Source organism: Meles meles, chromosome 12 (genome assembly GCF_922984935.1).
Source record: "Meles meles chromosome 12, mMelMel3.1 paternal haplotype, whole genome shotgun sequence".
Classification (NCBI taxonomy): domain Eukaryota; kingdom Metazoa; phylum Chordata; class Mammalia; order Carnivora; family Mustelidae; genus Meles; species Meles meles.
The window spans coordinates 45508394-45528363 of NC_060077.1; the positions used below are offsets into that span (position 1 = coordinate 45508394).

The following is a 19970-nucleotide window of genomic DNA, read 5'->3' on the forward strand; positions in this document are numbered from 1 at the left end:
TTGTAGATGATCAAGCTGAGATATCATTGGGGTGGGCTCTAATCCAATATGATGTGTGTCCTTCTAATGAAGGGAGATTTGGACATAAAGGACATGCATACGAGAACATCATGTGACAAAGAAGACAGAGATTAGGGTGATGAAACAGAAGCCAAGGAATGCCAACAATTGCCGGAAAACCACTAAAAGCTAGGGTAGGCATGGAGGAGATTCTCCATCACAGCCCTCAGAAGGCACCAGTCCTATGGATACTTTGATTTTGGACTTTGAGCCTCCAGAACTGTGAGGAAATAAGTTTCTGTTGCTTAAGCCACCCAGTTTATGGTACTTTGTAATGGCAGCAGCCCTAGGAAACTAATACAGACTTCAGGAAATGTGGTGCTATGGTAACAAATCCTTAAAAATGTGGAAGTGTCTTTGGGATTGGGTAATGGGTAGAGGCTGGAGGAGGTTTGTGGTGTTTGCTAGAGAAAGATTGCCTTGGAGAGACTTTGGTAGAAACGTGGATGTTACAGGTGATTCTGGTGAGGACTCAGAATAGGAGAGCTGGAGAGAGAACCTCCATCTTCTTAGAGAATACATAAATCCTCATGAACATATTGTTGCTAGAAACATGAATGCTAAAGTTGCTTCTTGTGAGCTTCTCAGATGGAAATGAGGAACATGTTATTTAAAACTGGAGCAAAGGCGATCTTTGTAATGAAGTGGGAGAGAACTTGGCTGACTGTTCTGTTAGATGGAAAGTAGAACTTGGAGCTGAGGAGTTTTCTGAGAAAGCATTGAAACCATGACCTAGTGTCTTGTTGCAGCTTATAGCAAACTGTGAGAGGACAGAGATCCATTGAAGAAAGAATTGTTAGGCATAAAAGAAACAGGACCTGAAGATTTGAAAAATTCTCAGCCTGTCTGTATTGCAGAAAAAAACAAAGTGTGTACTGCGCAGAGAACCTGAGGGGTGTCAACCATCTCAGCAGAAATGTTGTCAGTGTGGGCTAAAGGATTCAGAGTGGGGTGAAATGAGGGATGGCTGTCAGACCTCTAGGATTCTACAGGGAGGAAATGGATCAGTGGAGCTATTTGACCATGAATGTGTGTTATCCTTTAAGAAAAGGAAAGAATAACCCTGAAGGCAATTCAGAGCTCAACAGGGCTGATACCATCACCATGGTCCCTGAGGGCACAGATCTGGGGTGTCAGGGCCACCTCCTTTTTTCCAGAGGGGTGAGCTACAACCTGGGACCAAGGGGATGGGTCTGCCATCCTGGTGGGCCTGGAGGACAGAGCATCAAACCAAAGAGGATTATTGCCAAGCCTTAAAATCTTGTGGAATTTGCCTTGCTACTTTTCTGACTTCCTTGGGATAACATAGTCTCCTTTTTTCCCTTCCAATTAGCACCTTTTTGGAATGGGAATATGTATCCTATGCCTGTTCCAGTGTTGTATTTTGGAAGGAGATAACCAGCTGTCCAGTTTCACAACTGTAGAGGAATTTTGCTCCAGGATGACTCTTATCCCAAGTGTCACCCATAGCTGATTTGGATGATTTAGATGATGGGAGTTGGGACTTTGAGTTGATGCTGGAATGATGAAGACTTTGGGGGATGTAGTGATGAGGTCAGTGTATTTTGCATGTAGGAGGGACATGAATTTTGAGGATCCAGAGAATAGACAAGTTATGAGTTGAATTGTGTCCCCCAAAAGATACTGAAGTGCTAACCTCCCAGTACCTGTGGTTAATGACCTCATTTGGAAAGGGGGTCTTTGCAGGTTAAGTTAAAATGAAGTCATTAGGGTGGGCCGTAATCCAGGATGACTGGTGACCTTACAAAGAAGAGCAGTCTGGACACAGAGGGCATCCACAGCAGGAGAATACCATGTAATGATGAAAGCAGAGATCAGGGGCATGCATCCGAAGCCAGGGAACACCAGCAGTTGCCAGCAAACCACCAGAGGCTAGGAAAGGCATGGAGGAGATTCTCTGTCACAGCTCTCGAAAGACATCAACCCTGCAGAACCCCGGCCCTTGGACTTCTAAGCTCCAGAACTGTGAGAGAACACATTTCTGTGGTGTAAGTCCTGCAGTTTGTGGTACTCTGTTATAGTTGTTCTAGGAAATTCATGCATCCCTCTATCCACTTCCTGTGGTTGCCAAGACAAAGTATCGTACATTTCATTGCTTAAAAGAACAGAAATGTATCCTCTTATTGTTTGGGGGTCCAGAAGTCCAAAACCAGTTTTCACTGAACCAATATCAAAATGTCAGCTGGTTAGTTCCTTTCAGAAACTCTTGGAGGGAATCTGTTGCTTACGTCTCCTGGCTTCTCATGGTTGCTGGCATTCCTTGGGTTTTTGCCCCATGACTTCCAACTGCCTCTGCAGTCACCTTGCGTTCTTCTCTGTGCATTTGTCAAATTTGTCTCTGCCCCTCCCTTATAAGAACATTTGTGATTGTATATTTGGCCCACCCAGGTAATCCAGGATAATCTCCTCTCAGATTCCTCAATCTCGGCAAAGACTCTTTTTCCAAATAAGGTAACATTTACAGGTTCCAGGAATTTGGATTTGATCTCTTTGGGGGCCGTTATTAGCCTACCCCAAGTCCTCTGGTACCAAGGTTGAAGTGTCCAGTGGTCAGTCAGGTGTGAGTGACTGAGGAGGAAGTGTGTGTGTGAGAGGAGGAAGTCCACAGGAGAAGAAGTGGCCAGAACATATGTGACAGTGAAAACCATGAAAAGTGGATATGATCACCTACAGGGAGGATGAGGGGGCCAAGGACAGAACTCTGGAGAGTGTCCATTCTAAAGAGGTGAATGGAAGAAGATAATCCAGTCAAATGGGCTAAAAAGATGATTTAGGGACAGAAACAGAACCAGGAAGGTATAGTGTCCCTGGAAGCCAATGAAGGAATTTTTTTTTTAACAAGTCCTTCATAGGCTACAACATGGGTGAACCTTGAGAATATTATGCTAAATGAAATAAGCCAGTCACAAAAGGATGACTACTACATGATGTCACTTATATGAGAGTTACCCTGGAGTAGTCAGAATCGCAAAAACAAAAAGCAGAATGATGGTTTCTCAGAGGGGAGGGGGGCAGTGGGGAATTGTTGTTTAACGGGTTCAGAGTTTCAGTTTTGCAAGGTGAAAAGAGTTCTGGAAATTGGTTGAACAACAATATGAATGTACTTAACACTACTGAACTCTACTCAAAGAAAGGTTAAGATGATAGCTTTTATGTGTGTTTTGTCACAATGAAAATAAGAGAAAGTTCTTGTAATTTAATTAATATTTTGTTCAGCGTCAACATTGTCCCTATAAGTAATATAAATGTTTCCTAATGTAAGTGAAGGCAATCTGTGTCTATTTTTTTCATTAAATATTCTTTTTTCTTTTCTTTTCATATCTTTTTTTTTTTTTTTTAAGAGAGGGAGGTAAAGCAGAGTGAGAGAATCTCAAGCAGACTCCACTCCTAAGATAGAGCCCAGTGTAGGGCTCAGTCCCACAATCTTGAGATCATGACCTGAGTGAAAATCAAGAGTCAGACACTTAACTGACTGAGCCACCCAAGTGTCCTAAATATTGTATTAATAAATGATTTACCTAGCATATATACTTGACATGAGAATAAAAGGAGAAAAATGAAACTTAAGTGAAAGTTTTTTAAATCATAAGAAATATCTCAATGAAAGTTTTTTAGTAATATTATCAATAGCAATGTTATTTTCAAAATGTTATGTAATTTCTGGGGATATATTTTTTTTTAAAGAGAAGAACATTTTCTGGCTATACCTAAACCAGAGTTCATATCAAGTTTCTATGAACTGCTTTATAGTAGAGAGGGGAAGCCAGGTCTGAGCGGGAGAACACACAGTGTTTGGATAACGTGGCCCAGACATTCTCATCTAAAGATCTGTGTGTATGCTACCAGTATCCCAGGGCTAACTCAGCATCCCATTTTCCCCACAAGAATGTAAGTTGGGGCCGGAGATGTCTAGATTTGTTTGAGTCTTCTGGAAGGCAGACACCAAGACAGAATTAAAAGTGTGAGATATTGATTAGCGGAAATGTCTGTGAAGGATAATGGAGTGAGGAAGCCAAAGTAACCAGAAAGAGCCTTCAGACTATACAGGTCTGACCCCTGTGAGAAAAGAGGAGGAAGGAAGGATTGGGTAGAGGCTTCAGACTACAGTGCAGGTAGAAAGGGCCTCAGCCAAACTGATGGGAAGCCTGAGAGCAGAGATTGCCTGTTAGAAGTGTTCCCTGTCAGGAAGCAACCTTGATCTAGTGTCCCTGCTGTGCTTGGTCATTGACTGAGAGCAGCCGCACAACATGGTGGCCTCAGCAGGAACACTGTTGCAGATCCCAAAGATGCAATGGCTGGCGGTCATAGCAGGTTTTACCTTGCGGGGACATCTGGGGGTGCCTCGCTATGACTGCACAGTGATTTTACCCACATTCTAGAAAAGTGTCTTAATACGGGAACCCCTGTGTGAGTTTGTTGAGGAAGCTTCGTTATGGTGGTCCGTAAGGCAGCTAATAATACTTCTGGGTCTCCAAGACCCTGCAGGTCTCCTTCAAGACAAGTTCTGATACGTTTGACGTTTCTCTATTTAGACTGTAAACAACAGTGAGAAGAACATATTTTTCCTTAACCCAGCCTCAGAGAAAATCTCTCACACCAGAGTTATTTTTTAACTCACAGTGTTGGTTTTTTTTTTTTTTTTGATGCATTTAGAAATGTATGTTTTTGAATGTAGAAGTCTGTTGTAACACTCCATCCCCAAGGGATAATCATTGTTTTCAAGAAGATAAATGTTCTATATTTTTTAAGGAAATGTTAATACAGTTGCTCCTTGAACAACCTGGGTTTACACTGCATGGGTCCACTGACACACAGATTTTTTTTTTATAGTACAGCACTATAAATGAATTTTCTCTTCCTTATGATTTTCTGAACATTTTTCTTTTCTCTACCTTCCTTTATTATGAGAATACAGCATATAGTACATGAAACATACTTGATAGTGGTAATCAAACTATTTATGTTATCTATAAGTCTTCTGGTCAAGTAGTTAAGTCTTTGTGGGGTCAAAAATTATATGCAGATTTTTTACTGCGTGGCGGGTCAGTGTCCCTAACTCTGCTTTATTCACAGGTCAGCTGTGTATGGTCTTCAGTATGATTTCAATGAAAGGCATGAGTTCAAGTAAACAGTATTTATTTTCTTTCCATCCCAGGTGTCATTTCTGTGGGATCAGAAAAATAACCTTGTTTTGTATATCTAGTCACCAATTCTTTTTATTATTTGTGCATATACTCAGTATACAATAGTCCTTTAAAATTATTTTAAAAAGAAACCATAGAATTTATTCCTTTGTACACTGTAACAAAAGGCACTGCTTTATTTTCATTAAGTTTATGTACAGTACAGTAATTTTTTAAACCTTTTAAATCTAAGTCAGAAAGGACGTTTGTACTTGTATAATGGAAATAGAATCAGTTAAAAAAGATTCCTCCCCACGAATTTCTATTAACCATTTTCATTTACTTAATTATTCTAATTTATGCATATTTTTAGTCATGGACAATGCAGTTAGCCTCACAGACATCTCTTACTATTGAAAGTCCCTCAGTAGTTGAATACCATCTCCCTTTTGGATTCTACAGGAATTTGGACAATAACTGTGCAGTGTTTGGTAGAGGGTGTGGGGGTTGGGCTGCCCACATATCATGAAAAACAGAGAGAAGAGAAACATTACCTTTCAAGTAAATTTGGTTTTACAAAGAAGAGTCTGCCCCCAAGTATTCATTCACCACATACCCATTGAGGGTTTTAGGAAGTCAGCCTGTTTACACTGTATCTTAAGTCAAGGGTCCTATTTTTATACAAGGTTTGCCAAACCGAATTATACTACAGCAGTGTTCTGCCAACACAAAGATTACAGGATCAGGCCCTTTGTGAGCAATTGTTTGCCAAACAGTCAGTCATGTTTTATCTAGACAACCCCAACCTCCCAGATTCATTTGGGAAACTCTATTGTGTTTACCCCATGATGATGACAAAGTGGTTAAAATAAAGATTACTGCGCAAAGTAATACTTTTAAGAGAAACAAAAGGCATCGATCCAGACAGGCTTTAGAGAAAGACACCCTGTGGCCACCACTTGGGTATTCGAAAGCAGCAGAATTACTGTTTTTCAGTTAGAGTAGTGCTGCATTCCGCTTTGAAATTTTTAGATACATAGTTTCATGTGTACTGTTCCCCAAAGTCAGATTTCTATGCTGTTCCCATTACCATATACCTTGACTGTTGGTTTTTGTTTTTGTTTTTGTTTTTAAGTAGGCTTCATGCCAAATGTGGGGCTTGAACTCACCACTCTGAGATCAAGACCTGAGCTGAGATGAAGAGTCAGAAACTTAACAGACTGAGCCACCACCTAGACACCCTGACTATTGGCGTTTTTTAAAGAGAGTTCTAAGATACTTGATAATTGTGAAAAATCAAGGTTAGAGTTTTTCTTCCCATATGATTATATTATTGTTGTATTTTGCTAGAGGGGGAAAATGATGAGTAGCTTTATATTTAATAAAACCAGAGATGACAGGACCTGCATTTATAGTTGTCCCTGTATGTTTACTACCTATTAGTAAAGGATCCAAGGACTAGAAACTGCTTCTTTGTAATGTTATCATGTAGACGTAGAGAAGAGAAGAGAAGCTGGGGTTTTCCCCTCCTACTTTTGACAGTGGTCATCGAGAGCAGTACACCAGACTTACAGCATGCCGAGGTTACGCTCTGCTGTTTTTCCTGGAGTGCTTCTGTGGTGGATCTGTTTCACTTGGTCTGGCGAAGTCGTCAAATTCTATTCAAGAAGACAGACTGGGTGGCCTCCATTACGCACACCAGGCAAGAACTATGGGTGAATTTCCAGAGGTAGGCTACTCTGCTTTGCCTCTACCTTCATGAGAAATGGAGAAGTTTCATGCTGCCCCATAGAGAGTTAAGGGGCGACCTGATTGCCCTCTGATGAAGTCAGATCCTGCTCATAGGAGCAGGGTCTGTCCCCATGTGGGAAGGTGCCACTGATACAAATATCTCTTAGATGGTATAACCGTGGCTGACCCCAACTTACGAATAGAAAAAGAGGATTTACTAAAAGATATCATTTTTTTGGTTAACAAAGGCCATAAGCTAAGGAGAAAGCCTGAATGCATGTGTTATCTGCACAGCGTGAACAGTCTTTCAAAAGGAGGGATTCAACATGCTTTCACGTTTTAAGGCCATGTAATTCCCAGGAGGAAGTCACGTCATCGAGTCACATGAATTAGAGGGGCCCATAAAGAGTCAGCATCTTGAATACGAGAAGATAAACCAGTACAATCAAGAATAAATATGAGGATGCCTGGGTGGCTCAGTTGGTTAAGTCTCTGCCTTTGGCTTAGGTCATGATCCCAGGATCCTGGGATCAAGCCCCGTATCAGGCTCCCTGCTCCCTGAGGAGCCCCCTTCTCCCTCTCCCTCTGTCTGTTGCCCTGCTTATTTGTGCTCTCTCTCTACCTCTCTATCGAATAAGTAAATAAATAAAATCTTTTTAAAAATTAAGAAAAACCAATAAAATGAAAACAAATAATAAAAGAATAACTATGGGGGTACCTGGGTGGCTCAGTCAGTTGAGCTTCTGACTCTTGACTTTGGCTCAGGTTATGTTTCAGGGTCTTGGAATCAAGCCCTGCATTAGGTTCCCCACTCAGGGGGGGAGTCTGCTTGAGATTCTCTCTGTCATTCTCCCCCTGCCCCTCCCTCTCTGTGCACGCACGCTTTCTCTCTATGTCGTTGCTCCCCTCTCTGTCTCTAAAATAAATAAATAAATCAAGCGGCGCCTGGGTGGCTCTGTTGGTTAAGGATCTGCCTTCAGCTTGGGTCATGATCCCAGGGTCCTGGGATCCAGCCCTACCTCACATTCCCTGCTCCTCCCTCTCCCTCTGCCTGTTGCTCCCCCTGCTTGTGCTCACTATCTTTGTCACATGAATAAATAAGATCTCTAAAATAAATGAATGACTCTTGGGGCACCTGGGTGGCTCAGTGGATTAGGCCTCTGCCTTCAGCTCAGGTTGTGGTCTCAGGGTCCTGGGATCGAGCCCCATATCGGGCTCTCTGCTCGGCAGGGAGCCTGCTTCTCCCTCTCTCTCTATGCCTGCCTCTCTGCCTGCTTGTGATCTCTGTCTGTCAAATAAATAAATAAAATCTTTTAAGAAAAAAAAATAGATCTTTAAAAAAAACCCAAAACTATGAATGTGGTACATATCATTCCATGCAAACTGTCCAAGATGAATCCATTCTTTATTTTCAGAAGCCCATTAATGTGCTTATGTATTCCAGGCCCTTATATTCTGAAGAAAAATGGGTAAAATAATTCATAATGATTAGGGAGACATGGAAAATGTGAATGAAATCAATGGCTTTTGATTGTTTTTAGGGGTGCTTAATAATACAAATGAATGGCTGACAAAATGTTGCGATGTATGTTAAGATCAATGGACTTGCAATTAACACAGTAAATATTTCATGCAAGTAATCCTATAGTGTTGAAAGGTTTGGAAATTATTTTATAAAAGCAACAGAATGTTCCTTTTTTCATTTTGCACTTCACACTTTTTTTTTAAACAGAATTTGTTCATTTATTTGAGAGAGAAAGGGAGACAGAATGAGAGAGCATAAGAGGGGAGGTCAGAGGGAGAAGCAGACTCCCCACGTAGCTAGGAGCCTGATGTGGGACTGGATCCTAGGACTCCAGGATCATGACCTCAGCCAAAGGCAGTGGCTCAACCAACTGAGCCACCCAGGTGCCCCTGCATTTCACATTTGAATTCGTTTACAAAACTTGTTGACATACGGGTGCCTGGGTGGCTCAGTGGGTTAAGCCTCTGCCTTTGGCTTAGGTCATGTTCTCAGGTTCCTGAGATCGAGCCCCGAGTTGGGCTCTCTGCTCAGTGGGGAGCCTGCTTCCTCCCCGCCTCCACCTGCCTCTCTGCCTACTTGGGCTCTCTCTCTCTGTGTCAAATAAATAAAATCTTTTTTTAAAGAAAAATGTCTATGTAGATAAAAGATAAATGTCAGAATAATCTGACAGTTCTTCAGAAGATTGGACATAATGTTTTTTTTGTTTGTTTGTTTATTTACAGCATAACAGTGTTCATTGTTTTGGCATCACACCCAGTGCTCCATGCAGTACGTGCCCTCCCTATTACCCACCACCTGGTTCCTCAACCTCCTACCCGCCCCCCCCCCCCCGCCCCTTCACAACCCTCTGGTTGTTTTTCAGAGTCCATAGTGTCTCATGGTTCATCTCCCCTTCCAGTTTCCCTCAACTCCCTCTCCTTTCCATCTCCCCATGTCCTCCATGTTATTTGTTATAATGTTTTTGAAACAGAAGAGCATAGGGGGGAAAACAATAAGAGGGAGGCAAACTGTAATACAAACTCTTTAACTGTAGAGAACAACCCGAGGGTTGCTAGAAGGGTGGAGGGGTGGGAGGATGGGTTAAATGGGTGATGGGGATTAAGGAGGACACTTGTTGTGATGAGCAGTGGGCGTTAATTTTTCTTTTTTTTTTAAGATTTTATTCATTTATTTGACAGAAAGAGATAACAAGTAGGCAGAGAGGCAGGCAGAGAGAGAGAGAGGGGGAAGCAGGCTCCCCGCCGAGCAGAGAGCCCAATGCGGGGCTCGATCCCAGGTCGCTGGGATCATGACCTGAGCCGAAGGCAGAGGCTTAACCCACTGAGCCACCCAGGCGCCCCAGCAGTGGGTGTTAGATGCAAGTGATGAATCATTAAATTCTACTCCTGAAACAAACAAACAAACAAAAAAAGAAAGAAAGATTGGACATAAAGTTTTTGTGTGGCCCAGCAATTCCACTCTTAGATATGAAATTAAAACATGTCCACATAAAACTTGCACACATATGTACATAGTAGCATTATTCACAGTAGCCAAAAAGTAGAAACACCTCAAATGTTATCAACTGATAAATGAATAAATAAAATGTAGTATAATCCATAAAATGGAATATTATTCCGTTATTAAGAGGAAATAGTGGTACGTGCTTCAACATAGATGAACCTTGAATATATTATGCTCAACAAAAGAAATCCTACACAAAAGGATCCTATTCGTATGAAGTGTCAGAACTGGCAGATCTATAGCGACAAAGTAGAATGGTTGTTAAGAGCAGGGTGGGCACAGGAGCTGGAGGACTGTTGGGGGGTATTTGGTTTCTTTCTGGGGTGATGAAAATGTCAAGTTGCTTACAACGATAGTTGCACAACTCTGAAATATACTAAAACCCCCTTGAACTCTTGAAATGAGTGAATTATATGGTATGTGATTATATCTCAACCAAACTGTTCTATTAAAAAAAAAAGTTAAATGTCAGTCCATCCCTATCAGAACTTTCACAAAGGTGAATAATTGGCACTCAGATGAACAAGAGCTTACATTACAATATAGACAACATCTGCAAGCTAAAAGGAGCAAGGCTGAGAAAAGGTAGCTTTAACCTAGGAGAAGCTGGTAATGTTTAGTCCAGGGTGCTCTGAAACCCACACTGGCTGGGATCTGCTCAGGCACCCTTGGTGCCATTTGGAAAAACAAGTGCGTGTTCATGCACTCTCTGGTACGTGTTCTTCGGTGTTCTGTTCTCCATGTGAAAATTGTTGGCTCAGTCAGGTTTGATGACTTTATTATATATTCCCCTCTGAAGGCAAACACCATGTGGGAAAAACATTTTCAGCTGGAAGAAACAAACCATGACTGTCGTAAGGAGAGGGCAGCGAGTCATGTTTGACCTCTGTTTTAAGGTAATACGCAAGAAAAAGTATCTTAATGAGTAAAAATAGCTTAAATGGGCAAAGTAAAACATAAGAGATCAAAGACAAAGTATTTTCCAAGACGGAGAAAAACACTGTGTGTGTGTTCTCTGCTGTCAGATCTTGTGTACAGCTTAGAGAACTGCAGTTGCTGTGGGTATGAGACCCAGTGAGATGATTTCAGGATATTGTTTATGACAACTTGAAATTTCTTGCTTTAAGGCAATGTGGAAATAGCATACGTCTGTCTCATTTACATAGAGATACATAATTTTTCAAATAAAAGTTGTTTTTACATTGGAGGTTAATTTTCTTGTTTTTCATATCTATACTTCTATTTTAGCCTTTTCTTTTTCTGCTCTATCCCATCTCCTGCTTCCCCCAACCAAACCAAACAGTGCAAAGAAACAACCAAAATAATGTTACTCTAGAAAAAGTTGAGAGTGTCAGGACTGCAAACCACTTCTGTGAATATCATGCCTCAAAAATAAATTAATTTTATATCAAGACTACTACTGATGTTTTATGTTTAACTGCAGTGTAAATATGGGCTCATGTCTTCTATCTGGGTGGCTTTGTCATTATTTTTTAAATATTTTCTGTTTGTTGAAGTTCTCACTAAGTTCTTCTACTTTTCTCTCCAGCATGGTGAGCATCTTATCATCATAACTTCAAAGTCTTTATCAGGCGTATTGCTTATCTCTATTTCATTTAGTTCTTTTTCTCAGGTTTTTGTCTTATTCTTTCTTTTGGAGCATATTCCTCTGTCTCCCCATTTTGCCTAACTTTCTATGTGTGTTTGTATGATTTAGGCAGGACAGCTACTTCTAAACTTGAAGGGATGGTCTTGTGTATGGTTAGCCCTTATGTAGATATTGTGTACTTGGTGAATTTGGCTGACTGGCTGCAACTATGGCTGGTGTGGGCTGGGGGTTGGTGGTGCACACCATGTTGAGGCTGCCATGGTGGGATGGCTGGAGCTGAAGTGAACGTGGGCCAGGGCAGTCCTGAGGCTCTTTGCACAGAGAATGCTTTAGAAGGACAACTGAAGCTGAAGTGGGAACATGGCTTTATTAGCTGTGCACATGGCATATTGTTTCAATTATGTCAGCATTTTCACCCACCACAGCCTTTGCACTGGACCAGCTCTTAGCTAAGGAGTCTAAACTTTACCCCATTGGTCTCCAAAGTGTAGTGTAAAGATGTTTGCTTGATTTTTATCTGAAAAAAGAAAAAGATATTTAAGCTGCAATACTAGTTGATATGGACATAGTGGGTATATATAATTTATAAGTAAAATACATATACTGAAGGACACTTTCTTATTACTTTGTTTCTGATAAGGATGTTTGAGCACAAAGTTTGGTGAGCACTCTCCTTTCTTCTTTGCCTTCTCTAACCCTATTCTTATGCTCCAGCCTCACGCTTCATTTCCATTGGTTCCTTGTCTCACTCTGCACCATTAGCGTAAGGGAACACAAGCACATATTTGGAGCCAAAAATACCCCAGGTTTCATGAACAGACACACATTCCCAGGAAAATCTGAGGAGAGCCACACTTTCAGAGCCAACTATTCTTAACCACCATTTCAATAGAAGGCCCGAGAGGATACTTAAATAAAAGGAGTGGTTTTATTTTACTAACCAAAAGGCTTGAAAGTAGGATACAAGCTAATTGAGTTTCTTCCAGATTTGACCTATGGTTTCTTTCAGTCATGAAAAATTGATGCAGCCTCCATTTCTCCAGATTTGGAGATTTTGATCAATAATTTAACTCTAATCTGAAGATACTTATAGTCAGTTAAATACTCATCAAATACATATTTTATTTAGATACTATAGGAAAAATTAGAGAAATATTTGTTCTTGAAGAGTTTATGCAGTAGTTGGAAAGAACCTATACACATAGAGAATACGTATTTTTCATATACTGTATTTTTATTCCACATTAACACGCATACAGAACATTAGCAAATACTCAAGATTATATATGAAACAGCCTTGGTTCATCAGTAAAAAGAGATGACACTTCTCCTAGCAGGTGACTGGACAAAATAAACTCTTGCCGTCACTTCTAGCTTTCCAAGAGATGGCCTAGGATTTTATGGAGGAGCTAGCAGGAAAATCGTAAGAGTTTGGGAAAAAACAGAAGTCACTTTGGGCAAGAGTACTTGGAGAAGTTTTCACAAGCAAGATGAGACTTGAACTCACATTGGAGAAGCAGGATATGCAAAGAACAAAGAGTAGGAACACACAAAACTTAGTAAGTAAGCCTTCTTTGCTCAGGGGAACTATGTGCTGGAGCCATACATTGGCATGGGTTTTTCACTCAGTCCTGCCAGGCTGTTATTTGTCCAAGGTCATAGCAGTCAAGTGCCAGAGGCAAGCTTCCTGCCTCTGCTCCTCTCCAGTATACCAGTGACCTGTCCTGAGTGGGACAGGGAGGTTGTTTTAGGTCAGCTTAGAAAGTCTGGATGCTATCACATATTGAAAGGCATACTGCATTCTCTGTTTTAAGAGCGTTAGCCTAGTTGCAGTGTATAAATGGACTAAAAGAAAGGAAAGATTGGAATCAGGAACATTTGTGAGGAAATCTGTTGCTGTTACCTAGTTTGAGATACATATGGTGAGGTGTGATAGTAAGGTCTCCAAGTAGAAATAAGCACAAAGATTTGAATCCATCCTGAGCTCAGGAGAGAAGTCAGGCTGCAGATTAAGATACAGATATGCTCTGTGTAGATGTCATAATTGAAGACTTGAATGTATAATCCATCTCTGTAGGAAATATTGTGGTGATGGAAAATCATTGAGCCAGTATGAATATGGAGGAGAGGAAATGCCGGCCTACATTTCACATTTGGTAACCTCTTCCTCCCTCTTTGTATCATTCTCTGACTGACTCCTTAGACATTCCCTGCACTGAGGAGTACAACACCAGCACACAGGCTCAGAATCCCTGTGTGTAAAACTTCCATTTCCTAATCATGGTCATCAGAGGCAATATTTTTTATTAGATTCTAGCCCTTCATCTAAGAGAAGGAAGTGGTAACGGAAATCAGGATGATAATGTTGGAAGAGATTCTAGACATTTAACCACTAGTAATTCAAGACTCAATTTAAGCATTACATTTCTCTGTCCCTTTGCTGCCTCTTCCCCACCTCCCACAGATTTGGGGGTCCCCCCTGTGGTGCACAGTGCCACTCATTCCATTCTTTTATTATGGCATTCCTTGTGTTGAGTCATAATGTTTGTTACCCTTGTCTGTTCTATAGACTCTGTACAACTTGAGGGGAGAGATTTTTGTCTTATTCATCTTTATCCCCAGTACCTGATACAAAGTAGGTGTTCAGTAAGTGTCTGTGGATTCACTGTCCTTCCGACCCCCTAATGTATTTTATTCTTACAAATCTGGATAAGGAGCATCCCTGGTTTTCAAATGTATTGACTGAAAGAAATGCCTCTTCTGAATCTGATGAGATATTTAAACATTTGTCCAATTATGTACATCAAGAGACATCATTTGTTTCCCGATAAGTTGGGTTTAGCTACACCTACATAAATAAAAATATTCTTATTTGTCCCAAAGTGAGTTTTTATTGGTGCACATTCACTGGCAAAAGGAAAATATGAACTTGAAGTAGTCTAGACACGCCATTGGTTAGTGTAGGCTTATGGACAGTGTCTTCCTATGTCCATTCTCATGATGCCTTAAACTACAGTCTATTCACTGTAGAGAACAAGGACTGTGTCTGCTTTTTGTTCACCATTATATACCCAGTGTTATCTGCTGTGATGAATTCTTCCATATGAGCACTAAATGATTAAGTCCATTGTTTCCTGAAGTCTGGTCCTTCACTCTTCAAGGGTGGTCTTTGAAAAAATGCCCTTAGTGTAGGAAAAGTTGCATAGCTTGGCCTTCTGCAGAGATGTACAATGTGCATAACCCTGTTAAAGCGTGCGTAGCACTTTAATGCGTGGCACTCTACAGCCCCACTGTAGAGCCTGTTTGACTTGATCTAACCTACTATTTCCCAGAATTTTCTGTAATTGTGAGTAGTTTAACCTTTCCAAGACTCAGGTATCTGATATGTACAAAGGGGATGATAAAATTTTATGGTATGTAACTCAAAGAAACGTTGGGGGGCACCTGGGTGGCTCAGTGGGTTAAAGCCTCTGCCTTCAGCTCAGGTCATGATCCCAGGGTCCTGGGATGGAGTCCCGCCATCAGGCTCTCTGCTCAGCAGGTAGCCTGCTTCCCTTCCTCTCTCTGCCTGCCTCTCTGCCTACTTGTCTCTGAAGAAAAAAAAAAAGAATCCAATGCATGAACACATTTAAAATGCTTTTATGTAAAATTCTATTTAAATGTAATTTGGATGTCTATTAAAATGTATCATTTTCTAATTATTATTACTGCATGTGCTATTCTCCAAATAGATGGTATGTGATTATATCTCTATAAACGTTGTTAGGTAGGTAGATAGGTAGAGAGAGGTAGAGCGATAAAATTAGAAAAATGAAAAACATTCATACTCTGGAGACCGTGAGGTTTAGAAAATTTGAGTTGTTGTGACTGCTAGGGCCTGATTCTTCTCTGTGCTCTGGGTTTTCTCTCCCTTGCTGACCTAATTACCAGGAAATTACCTAATTTCCATCCATTTGCTTATTCATTCATTCATTTATACAACAAATACTACTAAGCACTGAAGATGAGATACCATTTTGATTGGTATAAGGATATGGTAAGTGCATACGAAGGAAACAAAAAATCTCAAGTTGTCCATGTTTTGGGGGAAAAGGCAGACATGGAAACAAATAATTACAGAACAGTAAAGAATGTGCCATTGCAGAAGGACATACAAAGTATGGTGAGTTGTAGCTGATTCCTCAGAGCAAGGGCCCCATTCAGAGGAAGGTAGAGAAGTTTGAGTTGAATCTGGAATAAGTTTCCCAGATAGACAAGGCATGTTAAGGGCAGCCAGTTCCTACTCAAAATTATAATTCCTGCTTCCTTTATTTATTATTCTTCCCTGCCAGCTGCTTCTGTAACTTCCCATAATCATGGCCTTGCCCCCCGAACTTCAGGTCTGTTGTTTTATTCTTTCTGTGACTATTCGGAGAGATTCAATCAAAGTTTGTAGAAGAGGGGTGTTTGGGATTTTATGGAATGAGAATTTTGGATCTTCCACTGTGTCTCTTTTTTTTTTTTTAATAAAACACAGCTCAGGCGCCTGGGTGGCTCAGTGGATTAAGCCGCTGCCTTCAGCTCGGGTCATGATCTCAGGGTCCTGGGATCGAGCCCCACATCGGGCTCTCTGCTCCGCAGGGAGCCTGCTTCCTCCTCTCTCTCTGCCTCTCTCTCTGCCTGCCTCTCTGCCTACTTGTGATCTCTCTCTGTCAAATAAATAAATAAAATCTTAAAAAAAAGAACACAGCTCAACTTGATGTGTAAATTTTCAAAGTATTGAAAGTTAAAATAACTCATGTTCACTCAAGATTTTTAATATGTTTAAAAATAATAAATAGTTGGCAGAAATATTGGGTATCTTAGAATTTAGAATGAATTTTAGCTCCTTGATAAAGTACCACTTAAATTTGAGGCTAAAAGCTATCAACTTAGAAGAAAAGAATTAAGAGAAGTAAATTATTAATTCATTTGTCAGCCCGAGTTGTAAGAGAATGAGGTTTATCCTGGCACTCTGACTTTACAACATCTGAAATCACTCATGTCCACTTTTTTAGACCCAACAGTATCTCTGTGGCCAAATTAATTTCTTTTTTACATTTATTTAAGAATATGGCTTTTACATTTCAATCTAGCACATATGTCATCTTACCCCTTTTATAATTTTTTTGAAAAGTTAAACTCAAAATATATCCAAGAGTTCAAAGCTGAATTATAATCGACTATATACATGTAACATATGTATGTAGACTATAAATTTCTAAAAAGTATATTTCTTCAGAACTATGTGTGCTTTGGGATGACAGGTCAAAGCTTTAAATTCTGCTTTCCTTAGCCTTTTTTATTAGTTGCCAGAGGAATATTAAAGATTTATTTTTTACCCACTTTTATAGCTCAAACAGTCCATTAAATGAATTAATAGATGAAAAAGAGCTTAAATAAGTGCCTGGCATCTGGTAGGGGCTCAGTCAATGCAAGCTCGTGTCATTCTTATGATTTCTCCAAAGACTTTTCTTTTAACTCACATGCTGTGACATGAAGTATCACCATCTGGGTTGACTCAAGCCACTTACCCGAATCAGAATAAAACTTTTAGCCCTAGAGTCATTTCCTGTCCTTTCTAATTGTGCATAGGAATATACGAAAGAGAGATAACTCCACCAGCTATCAACTGAGCGAATGACTACGAGTTCCTCATTCCATGTGTGTGCACACACACCACCAACACAATGAAAACCAACTTGAGAGCATGAGAGAAAAGAGACTACGGAAATAGACTTTAAAAAAAAATTCGGTGTAAGTGGAGAGTCATGGGACAGGTCAAAATGGGCAGGGGAAAGAATTTTAGAGAAATGAAAATGCGGTGCAGGTGGCCACCCTGAAGCTAATTTAACTTGGGTCATCTCTGATCTCTTCCAGCTGTGAGCATGTGCATGTGGCCCAGATGTTCTTCCTCGGTCTTGATGTTGCACAGCCCATAAAATTAAAACAGGATTGGAATTTAATTCTAGGCCTTTCAGAGTCCAATCATCAATATTTAATGGGGCTGTTCGCTGAAAATATAGAGTCCTGTTAAGAGAGGCCCTGGTTTGGGCAAAGGTGCCTCCTATAATTTCTGTAATTTCTCCTCCGTGACTACTGCCTTTCTTCCTTCACTGCCCTCAAACTCTCCAATTTTATGCTTCTCAGAGAATTGCTTCTCGTCTCTGAAGCTCCTAGGTCATGTAAATGTGTGCTCGTTTCTAGGTATGAGCTAGAGATCTCTGAAAAACACAAGTACTGTGCAACTTTTTATAGCACAATTAATTGAAGATATGTAATGAGCATGCACTAGATATTTCAACATTGGTGACTCAGGCAGCTACGTGAGGAATACAAATGAAACAACGAAGCCTGGACCTTGGGCCCAGGAAACAAGCAGTCTATTTGTAGAGGAAAGATGAACACATGTAAGATCATCAAAGAATGGTAAAAAATTCTTCTGTGGCTGTTCAGAGCAAAATAACATGCTTCCTTGGGAGAGATACCTCTGGTTGTAACTTTTGATTCAGGTGACTCCTGGATAAGCGGTCAGGCCTGAAAATCCCAGCTGAATGCAGAGGAGATCTGTGTCATGTCTGTACCAAACTACATTTACAGTGGAGGACTTCTGGAAAGTCACCTTGTCTTTTTTACTTTGTTACATGCAAAATAAGCCCCTTTTCTCTAGCTAGTCCCCTGGCCGAGCAGGGCCTATTTAACCAACATTTTCATCGCTAAGTAGGCCTCTTTCACACAGTCCAGTAAGTTGACCAAAAGGCAGTGTTATGACAAAGACTTGAGGGCTAGCTGGAGCTCGTTTCGAAGCAATAGTCTGGTTGATATCCTATGCCCATTAGTCACAGATTCTGACTTAAATTCTCTCCAGAGACAACACAGACACATGGAAGACCAAAGGGGAGAGGTGAAGAGTTATTAAGAATATCTGACTGCCAGAAACACACAGTCTTTTTTGGACATTCGCTAGGAGGAGGGGTTGAGGAGTCTAGATTTCAGTCCAAATTTCTGTTGTGTGTTCTCAGAAACAAGAGTGCAAAATTCCAGGAAATTCTTTAGCCTGACCCATCAGAATAATAGACGTTATATTTTGACACTTTTTGCATTTGGAAAACAAATGAGTGTCTTCAACTTATGTGTATAGCAGCTTACTCATTCTAATGCAATATTTGGATTTTAGAGATCCAGAAGGATTTTTATCAAGCAGGCAAAATTCTGAGTGTTTTGTCTACCTCTGGATATTCAGGAGAAGATATGTATAACAAGAGACTTCAAATATATGTCAGACATACATGTCTATGAATTTAACTTCTCATCCTTTCTCTATGAGAAGTTCAGCTTAGTTACATTTAGTGAGTGTTAATAGCATGTTCATTATGTGCAAGAGAGTGTGCTAGGTGCTACAATCTTTAAGAAACTCAGAATTCAACTAAGGAAGGATAAGAAGATATCAGGAATAAGTACTAAATAAACACCCAAAAACTGCTAGTCAGAATCAGGGAAGTCAGTGAGATAAGAAGCAGAGAAGATTGGACTCACATGAGCTTAGCAGAGAGGATGAGCCCAGGCCTGGAGCAGGGGGCCGTGTAGTGCACTTCCGTGAATGGCAAGTATTTAGGCTCACGTGGGGGATGTGGGGATGGCCAGGTTGGGAGTTGAAGCAGGAAAAGAATGGTTTAGACCAGATAAGTGGGGTGCAGTGAAGGTGATGTTGCCATCAAAACCCATCTGAAGGGGTCTCCAAGGAAAGTGTAGCCATTGTGTGATTGCAAAAGAGAGTAAACTTCAAATAGCAGCTTTGGGATGATAATTTTGATGGCAGTGTGAGTAGGGACATGATGAGAGAGAAGGTATCAGATATAGGGGTTTGATTTTGACAGTCTGTTGCATCACACTTGGCAGGTGGTGGTGACAGCTTGAGCTGATCAGAACCATGACAAAGACCATTTGAGAGAGCGTGGCCAGGAGAGGCCTTGTGGAGGAAGAGTGGACCAGATGTGGCTGCTCTGACAATACAGAAACATGGGGAATAGAAACTTAGACCCCAAGCTAGATTTGGTGCCAGGTTGATGATGAAAGCAAGACAGCCCCCATTAGGGGGATTTGTCATGAACACACCATGTGCCCCACATATCTTTCTGGGTCATTATCAGCTATTATTGGTTTAAATATCTGCAATTTTAAGTACTGTGTATCTTTTATTTCTTGCATTTTCATACTGAGCTTTAACCACTTTTCAGTTGTTGGCACATTCTTTCACAGTTTTACGTTATCAGTGGAAAACATATATTCTAATAATTCCTATTTCTTTTTCTCAGCCAATGAGAATGGCTTCATGATTTGTGGACAATATTTTAGTAGTGTTATAGTAAGAGTAATAATG

General features: G+C 40.6%; 1 protein-coding gene across 1 annotated transcript in view; it reads left to right on the forward strand.

Annotated features, from left to right (window-relative positions):
• COLEC12 (collectin subfamily member 12) overlaps positions 1–19970 on the forward strand; it is a 191973-nt gene that overhangs the window by 46657 nt on the left and 125346 nt on the right. The gene's annotated exons all lie outside the window — the stretch shown is intronic.